Raw genomic sequence first — 18,042 nt, forward strand, 5'->3', positions numbered from 1 at the left:
GCAAGCTGTGAACAAGTTATAGAAAGTGATCACAATTCTATTCTCTATACTTATTCCATATCAGTGACTGATAAAGTTTTAAAGTTAATGCAACAGCATGACAGCCAGGCAGCGAGCATTTGTAAAAGAAGAGGTCAGCGATGGCATCTCCCTTATTTCTAGGGAGAGGTAATCGATCACCGGCCCCCTAGACTCAGTGTGGGAACCTCTGCTACACTGGAGAGCGCTCTTCTCCGCTATGTTACACTGCAGCCGACAGCCGGCTTCCTATTGGTCAACACATGACAAGGCTCACCCTGCCAAATCCTCCTGTACCTCCCTGACGTCACGTCGCTGCAGGCTTGGCCGGCGTGATGCGCATGCGTCGATCGCGTCACCGGCCGGACGTTGAGAGAGAAACCTCGAGAGAGAGAAGAGACACCGGGGTTTTACCGAGCGGTACGTGGGGTAGGTCTCTCGTACTTGTTATTATATACACGTTGTGGACGGGCTAAGGGAGGAGTAGGGTGAGAGTGAGCTGGAAGGCAGAGTTGTCATGTATAGAGGCAGAAGAGTACAATGGAGTGTCCCTGACAGCCTGTGAACAGTACTGGGCTGACTGCTTCACCTCTCCGCCATAGTCCTGACATCTACTTAGCAGGACCAGGCCTGACATGGAGCATTGCTGGAGGTACACTGGGCAGCATGTTTCTATCACACCAGTGTCACTATTGGGGGTTATTAGTGTACACCCCAATACACCTCACCCCAGTGTAAGACTGCAGCCTTCTATGACATAAGACTTCTAGAAGTGACCATTACTCCCCAATTCTTGTGTTTACATCATATACTGCCATGTAATATTGTACTATGGGGTGCCGGGAGGTTCGTTCTGTCACTTGTACATTATCTTCCTCTGTAATATCAAAGTAGATGGAAAGGCTCAATGATGTTTAGGGCTCATTCATACCAGTTCTTACACTAAGAGATCATTTACACTAAAGGTTGGGGGAAGGGGTAAAAGCACAGTTGGTGGGGGCAGTAAAACTGCTCCCCGTTTAGCTGCAGATTCAGCAGCCGGGGTTGTACACATGCCATGGCCGCAACACTGTACTTTGCAGCCACGGCAGAAAGTGTACCCCCTGTCATGTTCAGCAGAGGCACTATGCCCACCGACCGTGATCCATTGATGCGAATAAGGGGGGGTCACACTGCAGCCATGCTGTGCATGCAGTTGCGGCCTGTGAGTGTGGCATTTAGGAGGTTACAACAAGACCTGTCTTATCACCTCCTCACTGCCTGTCAAACACCTCTGAAAAGCAATTTGATCGTGAATCCGTTTTCAGAGGAGAGGCATTCCTTGCCGCTAGTGTAAGACTTCTTAAAGCGGGGTTCCCATTTAAAAAAAAATAAAAATAAACAAATACTGCAGCTGCTGACTTTTAATCGGACACTTACCTGTCTAACAATGTGGGGGATCGAAGCTCTGCTCGTCCCCCCCCCCCCTCCGCTCAGCGGCGTCTGCATTTTAACTTTTCTCCAAATGTTTTTTTTTTTTTTTTTTTTTTTGGGGTGGAACCTCCACTTTAAACGCTGAGGTGCTTTTCAGGCATTTTAGTGCTAAAAAAGGCGCCTGAAAAGCGCCTCTCATTAGAGCTGCACGATTCTGGCCAAAATGAGAATCACAATGTTTTTGCTTAGAATAAAAAGATCAGGCGTAAAATCTTTCACATTATACAAAAAAAAAAAAAAAAAAATTGGTCTAACTTTACTGGTTAGGCTTTTTTTTTTTTCAATTCATTAAAGTGTACTTTTTTTTCCCCAAAAAATTGCATTTGAACGACTGCTGCACAAATACAGTGTGACATAAAATATTGCAACGGCCACTATTTCATTCTGTAGGGTCTCTACTAAAAAATATATGTTTGGGGGTTCTAAGTAAATTTTTAGCAAAAAAAAAAAAAAAATGATTTTAACTTGAAATCAACAAATGTCAGAAAAAGTTTAGTGTTTAAGTGGTTAAACTTACCTCATTTACACACCAAAGTGTATTCCTTTGATCTAAAGGACAAATCGTTACAATTTTTATACTTAAGTTCCACTGCTAAAGATTGTTGTGATTCTTGGCAGACTGCCCGTTTTTTTTTTTTCTTTGCTTTTGACAGCTGAGATTTCTCTGCATAGAAAGAATCGGGAAATACTTTGTCAGGACCGCAACGGGGAAAAAAATCACGATAACGATTCTTAACGATTAATCGTGCAGCTCTACCTCTCATGCCTCCCCAGTTTGAAAACCTGAGTGCTTCACACTGGGGAAGTGTGCTTGCGGGATGGGAAAAAAATTCCTGCAAGTAGCATCTTTGGGGCAGTAGAGGAGCAGTGTATACACCGCTCACGAAATGCCCTGCCCTTTGAAATGATTGGGCAGCGCTGCCGAAACACCTGCAAAACGGTTCGACAGCGCCGCAACACAGGCACTTTTAACCCCTTCTTCGGCTTCTAGCAGGGGTTAAAAGCGTCTTGCTAGCAGCCGAAAAGTGCAGCTAAAACTAGCTTCGCTTTACTGCTAATGCACCCCTGCCCCAGTGTGAAAGTGGCCTAAATGAATGCCAAAGCTTGCCATACACTGAAATTAGGCTGTTCCAAGAGGGACTGGTGGAATTTCAGTCAGTATGTGATAGAGCTGCATGATTCTGGCTAAAATGAGAATCACATTTTTTTTTTTTTTTTTTTAGCTTCGAATAAAGATCACGATTCTCGTGGCGTAACATCATCTTTCACATTATACAAAAAAAATTGGGCTAGGTTTACTGTTTAATTTTTTTTTTTAATTCATTAAACTGTATTCCCCCCCCCCCCCCAAAAAAAATGCGCTTAAAAGACTGCTGCGCAAATACAGTGTGACATAAATTATTGCAATGACCACCATTTTATTCTCTAGGGTCTCAAAGGGCTAAAAACAAAATATATAATGTTTGGGGGTTCTAAGTAAATTTTCTAGCGAAAAAAAAAAAAAAATACTGTATTTAACTTGTAAGCAACAAGTGTCAGAAAAAGGTTTAGTCTTTAAATGGTTAAAGAGGAACTGCAGTCTGCTCACATAATTTGTAATAAAAACATCTTTGCAATTGTGAAGCTTCCCATTTTGCATATATTTTTATATATACTGTGATTCTGTACTTGCCAAATATGCTGCAGAAATCTCCCTCCACTCAGTCTGACTGCAGCCATTTTAACTGTGGGCAGCGAAAGCTGCAGTCCACTTCCTGGATTTACACAGATGCACTTCTCATTGTCCCTCTTTTGACTCCATCCCACCTTCCTTCTTGGCAAACTCTCACGAGAGTGAGTGAGTGAGAGAGAGAGAGCTGTGCATGATGTCATGAGCCTAGGCGTTTTACCAGACAAACAGGAAGTGGGCTGTATAAGGTATTTAAGGTATTAACTGGCAGAAATAAAATGTTTTACTATTCAAAGGTAAAACAACAAGGGCAGAAGATTTAATAGATGGAAAGATGAAAAAAACGACTGAAGTTCTGCTTTAAACTGCCCTCATTTACAGACCGAAGTAAATTCCCTTGATCTAAAAGAACTAAATGTTACAATGTTTCTCTTTATCTCCATCTCAGTGATGTTGTGATAAACTTGGCTGGCTGCCTATTTTTTTTTTTTTTTTTGACTGCTGTCAGCAGAGAACTCTCTGCACTGAATTGAGGATTAATGTATTAAGATTGTGAGGGGGGTTGAATTGCGATCTCGATTCTTTAACCATTTATTATGCAGTGGAAGCGTATATGTGGTGGGGAGCGCTGAAATTATATATACAGTGGGCTAAATAACATCTAGATATTTATGCTCAAACAAACTGAATGTGAACACTGCAGTGTACCATACACAAAAAAATATAAATAAAAATATATGTATCAAACTTGCATATTACAAGAGAATGACTATCATCCAATCTCTGCAAAAACAGCACAATATTATTTTTGTGAAAAACAATTAAGAAAATTCTAATGCTGAAAAAATACTAAAATAAAGTCCACATGCAATTCATTATTTATTATGCAGTGGCTGCTGCTGTCCCCCCATATGGGTATGAACGTCAGCTGCAGCTGTCCCTAGGGCAGGTATGGCTCGCGGCTGCTGCTGGCTGGTACTGCTGACGGGTCCTGCTGGCTGGTGGTACTGGCGGGTATCCCTGGTGGCTGCTGTACCAGATTGCGGGTTCCCGACCCACCATCCCCCAAGCATCAGTGTGACAGGGGCTGTTGGAGCTGGAGGAAGCATTCGGCTGCAATAGAGAGCAGATGCTTCCTGTATTGCGCCAGATCCTGTCACAGGCAGAGTACATTTGGTAACACTCCGCCTGTGACAGGAGCTGGCACTATACGGGAAGCATCAGCTTTGCTTCCTCTAGTGCCGTCTCCGTTCTTTACAATGAGGGTCGGGGATGGTGGGTCGGGAACGCATTTTCTGGGCAGGAGTTGAAGGGCCACATCAGAGGGCACCACGGGCCAGCGGTAGTGCACCCCTGATGTACAACTATGAACAGAATATGTAGTCATGGACTTTGAACAAAAACTTTTAAAGATCACGGTAAATACGTGCAAATGCAGCTGTACATGGAGCTTTCAGTTAAAAATCTGACAGGTGGAGCTGATCGAACTGTCAGTGGGAAAGTACTCCAAAATAGGCGTGGGTTGGTGTACGTTGTGTAGGGGTGGTGCGATCTGTTGGTAAAATGCCTTGCATTGTAAACTTTATCGGGTGTAGCAAAATTTTACTTCATCTGTATGCACTGCAGTGCGCTGCAATGCATAAAAATGCACACATGCTGCATTGTTACACAGCCCACACCACTGCACCTTTAAGTTGTGAACAGATCACTTTGAAAACAATTATTTTCTGTATGCCCCTGTGTTGAGCCTCTGTTGATTTATGCAGCTAAACACAGCTCAGTGGATATGGTGTGAAAGAGTCCTTAGTTTGCTGTAGTATTGTGTGTCATCAACAACTGCAGTTTTTAATTTTTTTGGGATTTCCATGCTGCTGGTCTTCTGCAGTCTCTTTGCAGCCATTTGCATTTTTTATACATGCCAATGATGGTTGCATGGCACCTGTCATGGCAGGTTTTCTGATGGTGACAACAGTGGGCCATGCCTCTGTAATGTACATTATTGAAACATCTATTTATAATCTACATCAGAATCCATGTGACGATGACAGTGCAGGAATATAGGGACAGAGTGTTGTCACCCTTTGACAGGAAGTGCCTGAACAAGGACTTTTGTTGCAGAATACTAAGAATTATTTTAATAAGTTACAGGCTTAAGAATTTTGGAACATTTACAATGACTTTAACCACTTCCATACCAGGCACATCCCCCCTTCCTGCCCAGGACAATTTTTTAGCTTTCAGCGCTGTCACATTTGAATGACAATTGCGCTGTCATGCAACACTGTACCCAAGCTAAATGTTTATAATTTTCTTCCCACAAATAGAGCTTTATTTTGGTTGTATTTGATCACCTCTGATTCCCCCCTCATCTTCCAGGACAGCTACTTGAGATGATCGGCTCTGCCCTCTACAGGAAACACAAATCAGATAGAATTTAAAAGGCCCCTCCCTTTCCTCTGACCCTCAGTTGTTTTGTGTTTCCAATACCTCCAGGAGCACCAACACGTTTGTTCTTTTCTTATGGTCTGGTAACTGTGGTTGATGGACCCCCCTTCTCTGGTTTCATCCAGGACTAGTTGTGGCCAAGTCCTGGATGATGGTCTGTACCAGAAGGGTTTTCTATTTCTAAGGGTTACTTGCCTTTGTAAAATGGTGGCAACTCCCTTCCTTTCCCCAGCGCTGCTGTGTGGAACTGTGTCCTCCTAATTGCTTCACTCCGGTGTACCAAAATGGCGTCAAGAGGACTTCCGGTGATGCAGCAAGATGGCACCGGAAGTCACATGACGCACTTCCGAACGCCGAGTTTTTATAAGGAGCATGGTGTGGAGACACTGAGGACATGCTGCAGGGGAATGGCCTGCTAAAAACGCCATTCTAGGCGCAGTTTTTGCGGTACAGCAGCAGTCTTCTCTGCGACCGTTCTCCACTTGCTTCATGGAGCTTGAGGACAGGTCTGAGGATGGAACATCCGCTCGTATTGAACCAGCGGCAGCATCCGGGTCCCATAATGCCCCCAAGGTAAGCCCTGGTCTGTGGATAGCTACAGCAAGGGACTTCTTTTGTATGGATCCTTTTTATTCATGGCCCTTGTTTCTGCTCTCTTCTAGGCCAAACCGGTGAAGAAGAAATGTGGGAACTGTAGAGCCAGGCTCTGTGATAGTTATATAAAGCTATTTTGTGTGGATTGTATCCCACCCAGAGCTAGTTCAGAGTCTTCCTCCTTTAGGGAGTTAATAACTTCTATGAAGGAGGTAGTGGATTCTTTTCGGTCACTGAATGACAGGGTTACTAGTTTAGGCCCTCCCTCTTCTAGACCCATAGCTCAAGATCCTTCAACCTCTGCCAAGTACCTTCCCTTATTAGTATCTGAGACTATTAGTTCACGCAATACCTCTGATCTGGAGGAGGGTGAGAATTCAGTCTCTTCATCTGATGAAAAGTCTGCATCAGAGGAAGATACAGGTAGCTCATCCAAGTATCTCTTTCCAGTTGAGGATATTGATGAACTATTAAAAGCAATTTATACCTCAGAGCAGATTGAGATGCCACAGCATGCTCAATCTGTACAGGATAAAATGTATAGGGGCCTTCAGGGACGGAAATCTAGAACCTTTCGGGTACAGCAGTCTCTTAGAGACATGATTCTACCTGAATGGAAAGAACCTGAAAAAAGGTTGTTCCAATCCAGGGGACACAAAAGAAGATTTCCTTTTCAGCCTGACTTTGAGGAGGTTTTCTTTAAGTGTCCTAGATTAGATGCCCCTATGTCGCAGGTGTCCAAAAGATCAGATCTTTCTTTTGAGGATTCTTGGGTCCTTAAGGATCAAATGGATAGGAAGGCTGACTCATAGGGCCTGGGATGCTTCAGCTTTTTCTTTAGGCCCAGCGGTAGCATCTACCTGTGTGGCTAGAAATGTAGACGTATGGGTTCAGCGTCTAGATGATCTTCTGGCATCTGACACCCCCAAGGAAGAGATTAGAGAATCCCTCCCACTCATTGCCAAGTCAGTCGCCTTCTTAGCTGATACAGCAGCAGATTCAGTGAAATCCGCAGCTAGGGCTTCTGCTCTCATTAATTCAGCTAGGCGAGCTATTTGGTTTAAATCTTGGGAAGGTGACCTTATCTCCAAAAATAGGCTCTGTGGCATTCCTTTCGAAGGCAAACTGTTGTTTGGTTCTTCCTTAGAAGAAGTCTTATCTCGTTCCTCTGAGAAAGGTAGTCGATTCCCTTCTTCCCAAAGGAATAAGCCCCAGAATAAGAGGCCTTTTCGTGGCTTCCAAAACAAGGCTAGTTTTAAAGCCAACAGGCAACAGGCTAAAAGGAAATGGTCCTCTCAAAGGAGGAACTCCCTTTGCTCCTTCAGCCCCTTCCAAGAATACCCAGTGACGCCAGGTTAGGGGTAGGGGGAAGATTGTGCCATTTCATCAAGGAATGGGCAGAGATTTCCACCAATTCCTTCATCCTTCAAACTCTGGTAAAGGGTTACAGATTGGAGTTCAAAAATCTCCCCCCCAGAGGTTTTTTCTTACCCACCTGCCGAGAGGCCAAGAGAGACGGCAAGCCATGTTAAATTTGATCTCTGTGTGGGAAACAGAGGGAGTCATTCTCCTGTCCCAGAAGATCAGAGGTTCCGGGGATTTTATTCTCTCGTCTTTCTGGTCAAGAAAGCTTCCGGCGGTTTTTGTATGGTCATAAATTTAAGTGTCCTGAACCAATACATAGTTTACAGACGTTTCCCTATGGAAAACATTTATTCAGTAAGAAATCTGTTGTTACCAGAGGTCTTCATGGTGACCCTGGACCTTCAGGACTCTTATCTTCATGTACCAATCTGCCAGAGCCACCGAAGGTTCCTCAGGTTTGCAGTGCTCGTGGGAAACGAGCCATCTCATTGGCAGTTCAATGCCCTTCCTTTTGGTCTCTCGGCAGCACCGAGGATTTTCACAAAAATCATGACCGAAGTCATGGCCTTTTTTCGAATTCAAGGTGTATCAATCGTCCCATATCTAGACGATTTTTTGATTTTTTTTTTTTCTCAGGGCAAGACCTACAGTTGGTTTTGCGGACCTTTCAAAAATTAGGGTAGAAGGTCAACCAACAGAAGTCTTGCCTAGTACCCTCACAGAGCATACTTTTTCTGGGTTATCTAATAGACTCTGTTGCCCTAAAGATTTTTCTTCCCGAAGAGAAAATTGTGAAAATTCTTCTCTCTGTGCAGACCTTCAAACTGCTCCCTCAGACCTCCCTTCGGCGAATCGTGCAGTTGCTGGGCCTAATGACTGCAGCCATTCCAGGGGTGCCTTGGGCTCGATTGCATTCCAGACCCCTTCGGCCTTTTCTTTTGCTCCATTGGGATCACAGGAAAAATTCTCTGGATCAGCTGGTAAAACTACCAGAAGGGAATTTTCTAGATCTCGCCTGGTGGGAGCAGCGAGAACATCTGCAGAGGGGGAAGGATTGGGCACAACATTGCCCGATCAAGATTACCACAGACGCCAGTCTGTGGGGTTGGGGTGCTCACTCACAGGGTTGGCAGGCTCAAGGAGCCTGGTTGCCAGAGGAAGCGGGTCGCTCCTTGAATTTTAGAGAACTTTTGGCTGTGAGGAAAGCACTTATGTCTCTGGGAGAGAGGGTCTATTCAAAGGACCTTTTAATATTTTCAGACAATGCCACAACAGTGGCGTACTTCAACAAGCAAGGGGGCACTCGCTCGGAATCACTTCTGTCAATAACGCAGCAGATTCTGTCCTGGGCAGAGATCTATGTCTCTTCAGTAAGGGCAGTTCACATCAAGGGGTCAGAAAATGTGCTGGCGGACTTTCTGAGCAGAGTGAGCATCAGTTCCAGCGGTTGGGAACTACATCAAGGCACGTTCCAGGAGGTGGTGCTAAGATGGGGTCTCCCCGCAGTGGATCTTTTTGCCTCCAGTCTCAACAAGAAACTACCGGCGTTCTTCTCTCTGGAGAGAGAAACAGAGCCCTTGAGGACAGATACACTGTCCTTCCCTTGGGACTTCAGTCTGGCTTATGCCTTCCCTCCTTTTCCCCTTTTGCCCCTAGTGGTTCGGGAAATTATTCAGGACAGAGTAGAAGTCATTCTGATTGCCCCCTGGTGGCCCAGGAGGAGTTGGTTCTCCTCTCTGAAGGCCCTATCTGTGTATCCTCCCTGGCTCCTTCCAGTTCGAAAGGGTCTACTCCACCAGGGACCGGTATTGCATCCAAACCCTTAGACCTTCCATTTGAAGGCCTGGAGGCTGAGCGGCACATCCTACAGTATAATGGATGTTCAGAGAGGGTTATTCATACTGTCCTGGACAGCCGTATATTGGTCACAAGAAGAATCTATGGGAAAGTTTGGAAAACTTTTATTTCCTGGCAAAGGAAATCTGGTTTAGATTCTTTCTCCACTCCCTGCATTTTAGATTTTCTGCAGGAGGGAGTGAAAAAGGGTCTCTGTCAACACCCTTGGGGTTCAGGTTGCTGCCCTATCTTTATTTTCAGAGAGAAGACTAGCGGTAGATCCCTTAGTCAGGAGGTTTTTTTTAGCCAGATCTAGGCATACTCCCAGGATCCTCAAACATGTTCCTCCCTGGGATCTGTCGCTGGTATTAAATGCACTAACAAGGGCTCCTTTTGAGCCTTTGCATGAGGCTTCCCTGGAAATGATGTCTTTGAAATTGTCCTTCCTTTTGGCTATTACGCCAGGGCGAAGGATTCCGGATCTAGAGTCTGTTTCCTGTAAAGATCCCTTCCTGAGGATTTTAGAGGACAGGGTGGTGATTAAACCCGATCCACTCTTTTTACCCAAAGTTTCTTCCAACTTTCATAGGTCCCAGGAGGTAGTTCTCCCTAGTTTCTGCACCTCTCCCAAAAATGCGGAAGAGGAAAGGTTTGGTCTTTTAGATGTTAAGAGGTGTCTTTTACTCTATCTAGAAAAGACCAGTGGGTTTACGAGTTCCTCTCAACTGTTAGTTTTGTTCAGGGGCCCCAAGAAGGGGTCCAATGCATCTAAAAGTTCTATTGCTAGGTGGAGCTATCTGTGAGGCATATAAAGCGTCAGGTTGCACCCCTCCTTCTAGAATTAGGGCCCATTCAACGAGATCCGTGGCCACATCATGGGCAGAAAGAGCGGGAGCTTCATGGGAAAATATCTCCTAAAGCTGCCGTCTGGTCCTCCTCTCATGCATTTGTCAAGCATTATAGAGTTCAGATGCTTTCCAGCCAGGACCTTTCCTTTAATAGGAAAGTGCTTCAGGCTGTCGTCCCTCCCTAAGGTATAATATCTTGCTTATCCTCTCAAGTAGCTGTCCTGGAAGGTGAGGGGGGAAAACCCCCGTTAGACTTACCGGTAACGGTATTTCCAGGAACCTTCCAGGACAGCGTCTATATTCCCACCCTATTCTATTTTTCACTGGTCAACCATGTTTTCCTGATGGTGGTGTGTTTTATGTTTTCCATTTTTTTCCTCTGCCGAGTGCACCTTCGGTGGAGGTTACTTGATTTTCTAAACAACTGAGGGTCAGAGGAAAGGGAGGGGCCTTTTAAATTCTGATTTGTGTTTCCTGTAGAGGGCGGAAGCCGATCATCTCAAGTAGCTGTCCTGGAAGGTTCCTGGAAATACCGTTACCGGTAAGTCTAGCGGGGGTTTTTTGCGCTATAAACAAAAAAAAAGACACACCTTTGTTTGTGAAAATAAATGCTGTCACCCAAAAACAGGATTCAGATTTCCACAGCAAGAATAACTCTATGAGGAAACCATAGATTAAAACATGGTATGCTGTTATGTTAGACTTCTGCCTTTCTGATAACTCAGCGGTGTATTATCTCACTGTACTGCTGTCTTCTACTTCAGTAAACTACCTAATTCACTTGACACTAAAAAGCACCAAATAGTTATGAGAATCCCAGATAGTTATGAGAACACTTAACTCAAACCTGGCAGAATCAAAATGATCACAATCTAAGCCCCAAGTAATGAAAAAATATAACTGTGTGACTCAAGGTGTTAACCTGTCAGGTTTTTATTGCCATCTGTGACCCCACATTAGGGAAATCTACTCTGTTTGTTCTGTTTACCGTTGTCACCAGAAAATCCAAAATTGTGGGTTGTTTCCAGAACAAGAATATTGGAGAAATCTTCGATTGGGCACACTAGTTCTGGTGACAACCAATGTTTCGCTCATTTTGAAGAAATTTCCTCTCACTTCCTGTTTTGGCTATGGGAAAGCAAGTGAAAAGAAATTTCCCTAATGGGACACAAATAGTGTAGATAAAATGCCTTTAGTTCTACTTTAATATCTTTAGGTGGAACTTCTGGAAAACAAAAATATTGGGAAAAAGCACAAGCTCTTTAAGTTGCCTCTAATGATCAGTTGGCTGCTGGTTATTGTAGAAATATCAGTTTCATTCAGCCCAGTGCTCTTGTTCTGGCTAGTGTACAGTGTGGAAATAATGTTTTGCCCTTCTTCCATCGTCCATTCATAAAAAGTATTTTTTACACAGAAGGCAAGACACTCTGTGAATGGACAAGGGGTTATTCTGCAGTTTGCCCACTTCTCCTCTCCCCTTGTCTGGGAAAAGACGAGGTGAGAGTAATGGGAGAGCGAGCGACTCAATTCCCATACTGTACACTAGATGGAACTGTCAGTTTCAGCACTGGATCAAGATCGCTGACTGTAGAATCCAGGCTGAATGAATTGCACATTTTGTAGAGTAACTAGCAGCTGCCCAAGCATTAGCTATTTCACTAGGGAAAACTTATAAGATGTGCTGTTCCCCAAGTATAATTTTTACCTTGAGTTCCACCTTAAAGTTAAAGCATATGTAAACTGAATCACTGAAATCTCATTAAAGCGGAGTTCTGCTAAAAAAAATAAAAAATAAGTCAGCAGCTACAAATACTGCAGCTGCTGACTTTTAATAATAGGACACTTACCTGTCCCAGGGTCCAGCGATGCGGGGGAGCGAAGCCCCGCTCATCTCCCCCTCTTCTCTGCGGCGCCGGCATTGTAAGTGTGGGCGCCCGGCTGTGGCTTCACAAACAGGCACCCACTGGGCGAGATGCGCCATGACTGGCCTGGCAATCATGTGGGACCTGTGACGTGTCCCAGATGATTGCCTAGAGGCAGGGGGGAGAGGTGATCTCCCTTCCGGTGCCGCAGTGCGCCGGGAGGAAGTGGGAGCTGGGACCCTCCTGGGACCCCCCCAAAAAAATTGCATGCCAAATGTGGCACGTCAGGGGGTCACCTCCCTTAAAGCGGAAGTTCCATTTTTGGGTGGAATTCCACTTTAAGTATATAAAATAAGTACGTTACAGTTTATACAGCACAACATGTACATGACACACAAATTTTGGTAGAAACCTCAAGCTCCAATATAGGAAGAATGAAAAAATAGGCTAATGCTATTATGACCATCTGTTCTGGTTAGGACAATTCAGAGCTGTATACAGGAATACAGTGAATGACATAATTTAAGAGGGAGTACAACATATGCAAAAAGAAAACAAAAAAAGGAAACAAACCAGAAAAACTTCTGCATTCAGAGGTTCAAAAGAAAGAGCCATCAAGATATAATTTAAGTAGCAGTAGCTTAAAACTATGCAAACCATTTCCTTTACTTTTTTTTTTTTTTTTTTTATTGGTTGAGCTAGATGGACTTGTGTGACCTCTCAGTTCCTAGTAATTAGGGCAGCCTTTCTCTACCTTTTTTTTCTTCAGGGAAAACTTATGACTGGGGGAACCCCTGCTGAAACCAGTTCACCTGGGTGAGTGGAAAAATACCCCTTACAATGGTCAATGGCCAGAATGCCACCCGTATAGACAGCTCAAAAGGTCACAGGTGTGATACAGCTGGCTATGCCAATGGTGTTTGCATGGTAACTATGCAGGCACCATCAAAGGGGGGGGGAGGGGGAATTTCAAGGCTACAGAGTAGAACCCCCTCTACTCAATCCTAAGGGCTAAAACAAATCTGTTATAAAAAGGAAAAAAACAATCTTATTTTGGACCCTGGCTTTCTTCGGCTTTGCTAGATGCCAACTATGTCATTCAGCCTAAGGCCCCTTTCACACTGGGGCGGTAGGGGGCGTCGGCGGTAAAACAGCGCTATTTTTAGCGCTGTTTTACCGCGGTGTTCGGCCGCTAGCGTGCGGTTTTAACCCCCCGCTGGGGGCCGAAAAAGGGTTAAAACCCCTCGTATAGCACGGCTATAGCCGCGGTATTACCGCGGTATAGCCGCGCTGTCCCATTGATTTCAATGGGCAGGAGCGGTTTAGGAGTGGTGAATACACCGCTCCAAAGATGCGGCTGACAGGAGATTTTTTCTTCTCCTGCCAGTGCACCGCTTCAGTGTGAAAGCCCGAGGGCTTTCACACTGAACAAACAGCGGAGGCTGTTTAGGGGCGGTTTGCAGGCGCTATTTTTAGCGCAATAACGCCTGCAAACCCCCCCAGTGTGAAAGGGGCCTAACTGTGGGGTCCTTGGAAAGCTGAGATCCCAAACGCTTGAAAAAAATGTGTTATTTAACAGAATAGGAGCACGTTCTTGGCTTTACCAGGATTCCATTGGAAGTAATATTACTGCTATAGAAAGTGACTGTAAGCCTTGGCTCAAGATAAGCATGTTTATCTCCTTTTTATTTATTTTTTTTATAATTCCCTTTTAGCCATTAAGGCAGTCAGACAACTATATAGCTTTCAGATTATGTATACTTCTACATTCACCTTAGTTTAAAGTAGAACTATAGGCAAAACTTTTTTTTTTTTCATTTTGGATAGAGTAAGGTAGGGTTATAATCCCTGTTGGTTCATTTTCTGCCATCTGTGTCCCATTGGGGAGATTTCACTTCCTGTTCCATAGCCAAAACAGGAAGTGAGAAGAAAGCCCTACAAATAAGGGAATCCCTGGGGAACCCCAGGTCACTAGTACAAGTGTCCCCATTGGAAGATTTCCCCTCTATTACTTTTCTGGGGACAACCCAAAATTTGTTGTTTTCTTTTACTTTTAAGGTTCTTTCACACATGAATGTCCATTTTCACAGACTCCGTTTCCTCAGTGGGGATTGCTCCGTTGATCCCCGCTAAGCCAGCGGATGACAGGTCTGTCTCTGCTCATTGTGGAGAGACGGACTTGTCAGATCTCTGCTCTCTGCTATGGGGGATTGGATGTAAAATAGGGTTTCCATCTGTCTGATTTTAGCCAAGCAGATCGAATGTCAGCGGACATGTCGCCGTTGACATCCGTCGCTCCATATTACTGTGCGGAGCATCCGTTCAGGTCCGCCTAAAAAATTCTGACAGGCGGACCTAAAGGGGCCTTACTTTCAATGCTAATGGTAAACCAGACACATTTAGGATGAATCTCCTTAACAGGGGCACAGACAGCAAGAACAACTGACAGGTGTTCTAATTCAACTCCACTCTATCCAAATCTAAAGAAGATGTTTTTCCTTTATTTATTTTTTAAATATAAATTTTTTTTTTTTGTTTTTTTTTTATTGCACAATCTAAGGCTTTTCTGTGGTGTTGTATTGTGTCGTTCTTGGTAGATTTATACTTTCTGAAGCCAAGTAATGTAGGGCTGGTGTCTGATTGGTCCTTGTTGTACCTTTCCAGCCCAGGTTAGAAGAAAAGAAAGGAAAGTAGCGCTTGAATTTTAGTTATGGCCAAAGCCTACTAAAACTAGGTATCAAGGCGGTTCAGAGTTTGCGGCCTTAGTTGTTCACAGATTTTTCCTCTCTGGCAGATGCAGCCCAGCATTCCCACATCATAGTTTACCCCTTGTAGTTATCTCGAGTGTTTCACTGAGTGTTCTCGTTGTTTTTCATTTTGTTCTTCTTAAAGTCCTAAGATGTCACCCAGACACCCTGCACCTTCTAAGGCTTCTGGCAATGAACCTGAGTGCCAGAAGAAGTTTAAAAATAGGCATTTATACGCTTTTTTTTTTTTTTTTTACCACATCCAAAATTCATGGTTTTTCACAATTTGCTGGTGCTCTACGAATTTAACACCCGCAAATTTCAGGGGGTTGACTGTATTCCAGCTTTTCTTTTTTTACCTTTTTGTCAGTATTCACATAAATCAATATATGCATTCATGTGTCTTGTATCAGATCCCTCTGTCACTCAAGAAGTCATTGCGTCGTCGCTTGCTGTCTTGCAAGTTTTGTTGACTAGAGACTGGCTGACTTTTGAGCAAATCTCAAAGTAAAAAGTACATAAAAGCATTTCACACGGATGACAATTGGTTTTTGTGCACTGCTTTGTTGAAACATGACAATAAAAACTCAATTGTTTTTCCTGTAGCCTTCATATAATTAGAAGTTTATTCTTGCTACATGCTGTCACTATACAAACATCATGAAACAACAAAGGGAATTTACTGAGACTGGAGTAGACAGAATCTGGAGCAGCTGTGAATTGCAGCCAATTAACTTCTAGCTTTCATATATAAAGCTTAAAGGAGAAGTATAGCCAAAGCTCTTTTGGCCATACTTCTGTGGGTCAAAGAAGTGCACTTCGTTCTGCACTCTTTTGACCCAGATGCAGCCGACAGTGGGCTAAAATCTGCTGTTGCTGACACCTAGATAAGTGAAACCAAAATTCTAAAAATGATAAACACCTATCCAACCACTGCGCCACAAAAAAAAAGTGATATCCTTAATCAAAATGTGAATAATGTAACTTATAAATACCTAATGCAGCCACTTTAAATATATTCAAAATCTCAAAAATTCACCAAATCTATCACAGGTAGATGGCGCAAAATTAAATGCGTATCATATCGTCTAACAAGTGGTTGTAAAGGCAGAAGCTTTTTTATCTTAATGCAATTAGATTAAAAAACTTCAGTGTGCGGTTAAAACAGAATGTATTAATAGTAACAGCATATCGCTGGCATCATCCAGTCTCAATGGAGGCCACATCTGGTAAGTGTAACTTCACCAACTGTTCGCCACTCTCGGAACATCGCTTCTGGGATGTGGCTGTACGGCAACTGGAAGTGACGTGTCACGGTCACTTGTGGAGTGATTTTTAAATAAAGTGTTTATGCATACTACATTATCAGAGCCCTATTTTTTTGTTCCCCCCCATATGGTCATCCTGTTTGGATCTTCTTATATGAGATGGAGATTTCCACTGATGGATTAATCCACCTGTGGGATTAATAAGTGTTTTTTCTGAGCATGAGAATATGAGGCAAATTGAGTTTGTGAGTTTGCATTCATTGGGGAAGCAGTGGTAGTTTTTCACGTGGTTGTAGAGATCACTTAAAGCGGACATTCACTGGATGATACATGATTTATCAGAACAAACACTGGACATTTGAGATTTGTATGGACAGTGGACAGCACTGGGTGTTACCTTTTTAACAATTCTTTTTTTAATGTTCTAAGGTTCAACATGTTTGTTTTTATTTAATTTAACAATTTTGTAAGTTTGCATTTTGTTACACGATATGATAAACATTTAATTTTGCACCGCTATCCATCTGTGATAGATTTGGTGAATTTTTATTATCTGCTGTTGGCTGATGTCACCAAGCCTCTCCAGACACTGCAGGAGTCCTGACAATAATGCCGGGATCTGCCCAGAAGCCTGACCAGCAGCTGGCTTGGCATCTCAGCGTGCCGTTGAGAGCAGTGAGTGCTACAGGGGCAGAGCACAGAGGTTTTCCATAATGTTTACTTTAATGAACATGAGCCATTGCCTGCATTATGCTGTTGTAGAGCCTCCAGGGCTGTGTACCGAGTTGACAAAGGTATGATTTGGTACACCGACAGATGGGTGAAGTATGATTCTCAGCACCTGCAGATAAGGAGTAAGGAGGGAGTTCAGTATAAAGGTGACATTTCCCTTTAAGGTTGCGATACAAATTTGACAACTGTTAATATGGTAAGGTGACAAACTGACCTGTAATGTGATGCTTTGTGTGCATTTGATATAAATTTTGTTTTCTCATCTGTTATGTCAGAAAGCTAATGCCTCGTACACACGATCGGATTGTTGGCCAACAAAACCGTGGAATTTTGTCTGAAGGGCGTTGGTTCAAACTTGTCTTGCATACACACACGGTCACACAAATGTTGGGCAACAATTGCGAACGTAGTGACATACTACGTGGTGTTTCAGCTCTTTAGCGCCACCCTTTGGGCTCCTTCTGCTAATTTCATTTGGTGAGTGTTGATTCGCGCTTTTCAATTCGCGCTTTTCATTTCGTGCTTTTCGGTTTGCTTCTGAATGACTGTTCGTCAACCAGACATGTTGCGGAATTGGAGGAGATAATGTGTTATTTATTATTGGCCTTGGAGTTATTGCGTTGACATTTTTTTTTTTGTTGAATAATGATTTGATTTGGTATATTTTTGGATGCATTGAATGCACTTTTTTGACAGTCTAATTTTATTTATTTTTTTATTTTTTTAATGCACAATAAAAAAATTGTGGAGAATAATACTTGGTTATGTGTTTTACTTCAAATGACAGTTTGGGAGTAGGCAGTTATATATTAAAAAATACAATGTAAAACTGAAAAGGGACACCAACATGGTTGTGTCTTTGATCTTAAAAACTACGGATAATGGTGTTGTGGTAACTTGCACAAAAAAAAAAAAAAAAAAACTTAATATCATTCTGTATCACTAGAAAAAAAAAAGCCTTTGAAAATTGGTTTCCAATAACTCCATCTGTATCACCAGCAAAGCAGCTTCGTTTGTGCGCTGCATTTGGATATTGCATAATTTGGCACATCACGAATGTTAATTCTCCATTACAAACGCTAGTTTACAAGACCTTCTGCTTCTTTGCATGCGTGTTTGTACTTTGGACTTTTGTCCGACGGACTTGTGTACACACAATCAGAAAATCTGACAACACACATTTGT

The 18,042-nt window shown here is 43.2% G+C and overlaps 1 protein-coding gene across 9 annotated transcripts in view; it reads left to right on the forward strand.

Annotated features, from left to right (window-relative positions):
• The first annotated feature begins 302 nt into the window (after positions 1–302).
• Positions 303–18,042, forward strand: part of LRRFIP2 (LRR binding FLII interacting protein 2) — a 190,914-nt gene continuing 173,174 nt past the window's right edge. For 8 of the 9 annotated variants that reach the window (XM_073630580.1, XM_073630583.1, XM_073630582.1 and 5 more), the window contains exon 1: positions 303–447. The gene's annotated coding sequence lies outside the window, so the exon portion shown is untranslated. The remainder of the gene's footprint in view (positions 448–18,042) is intronic. The other variant, XM_073630581.1, reaches the window with a different exon arrangement.

The sequence above is a fragment of the Aquarana catesbeiana genome, linkage group LG05, assembly GCF_042186555.1.
Source record: "Aquarana catesbeiana isolate 2022-GZ linkage group LG05, ASM4218655v1, whole genome shotgun sequence".
Taxonomy (NCBI): domain Eukaryota; kingdom Metazoa; phylum Chordata; class Amphibia; order Anura; family Ranidae; genus Aquarana; species Aquarana catesbeiana.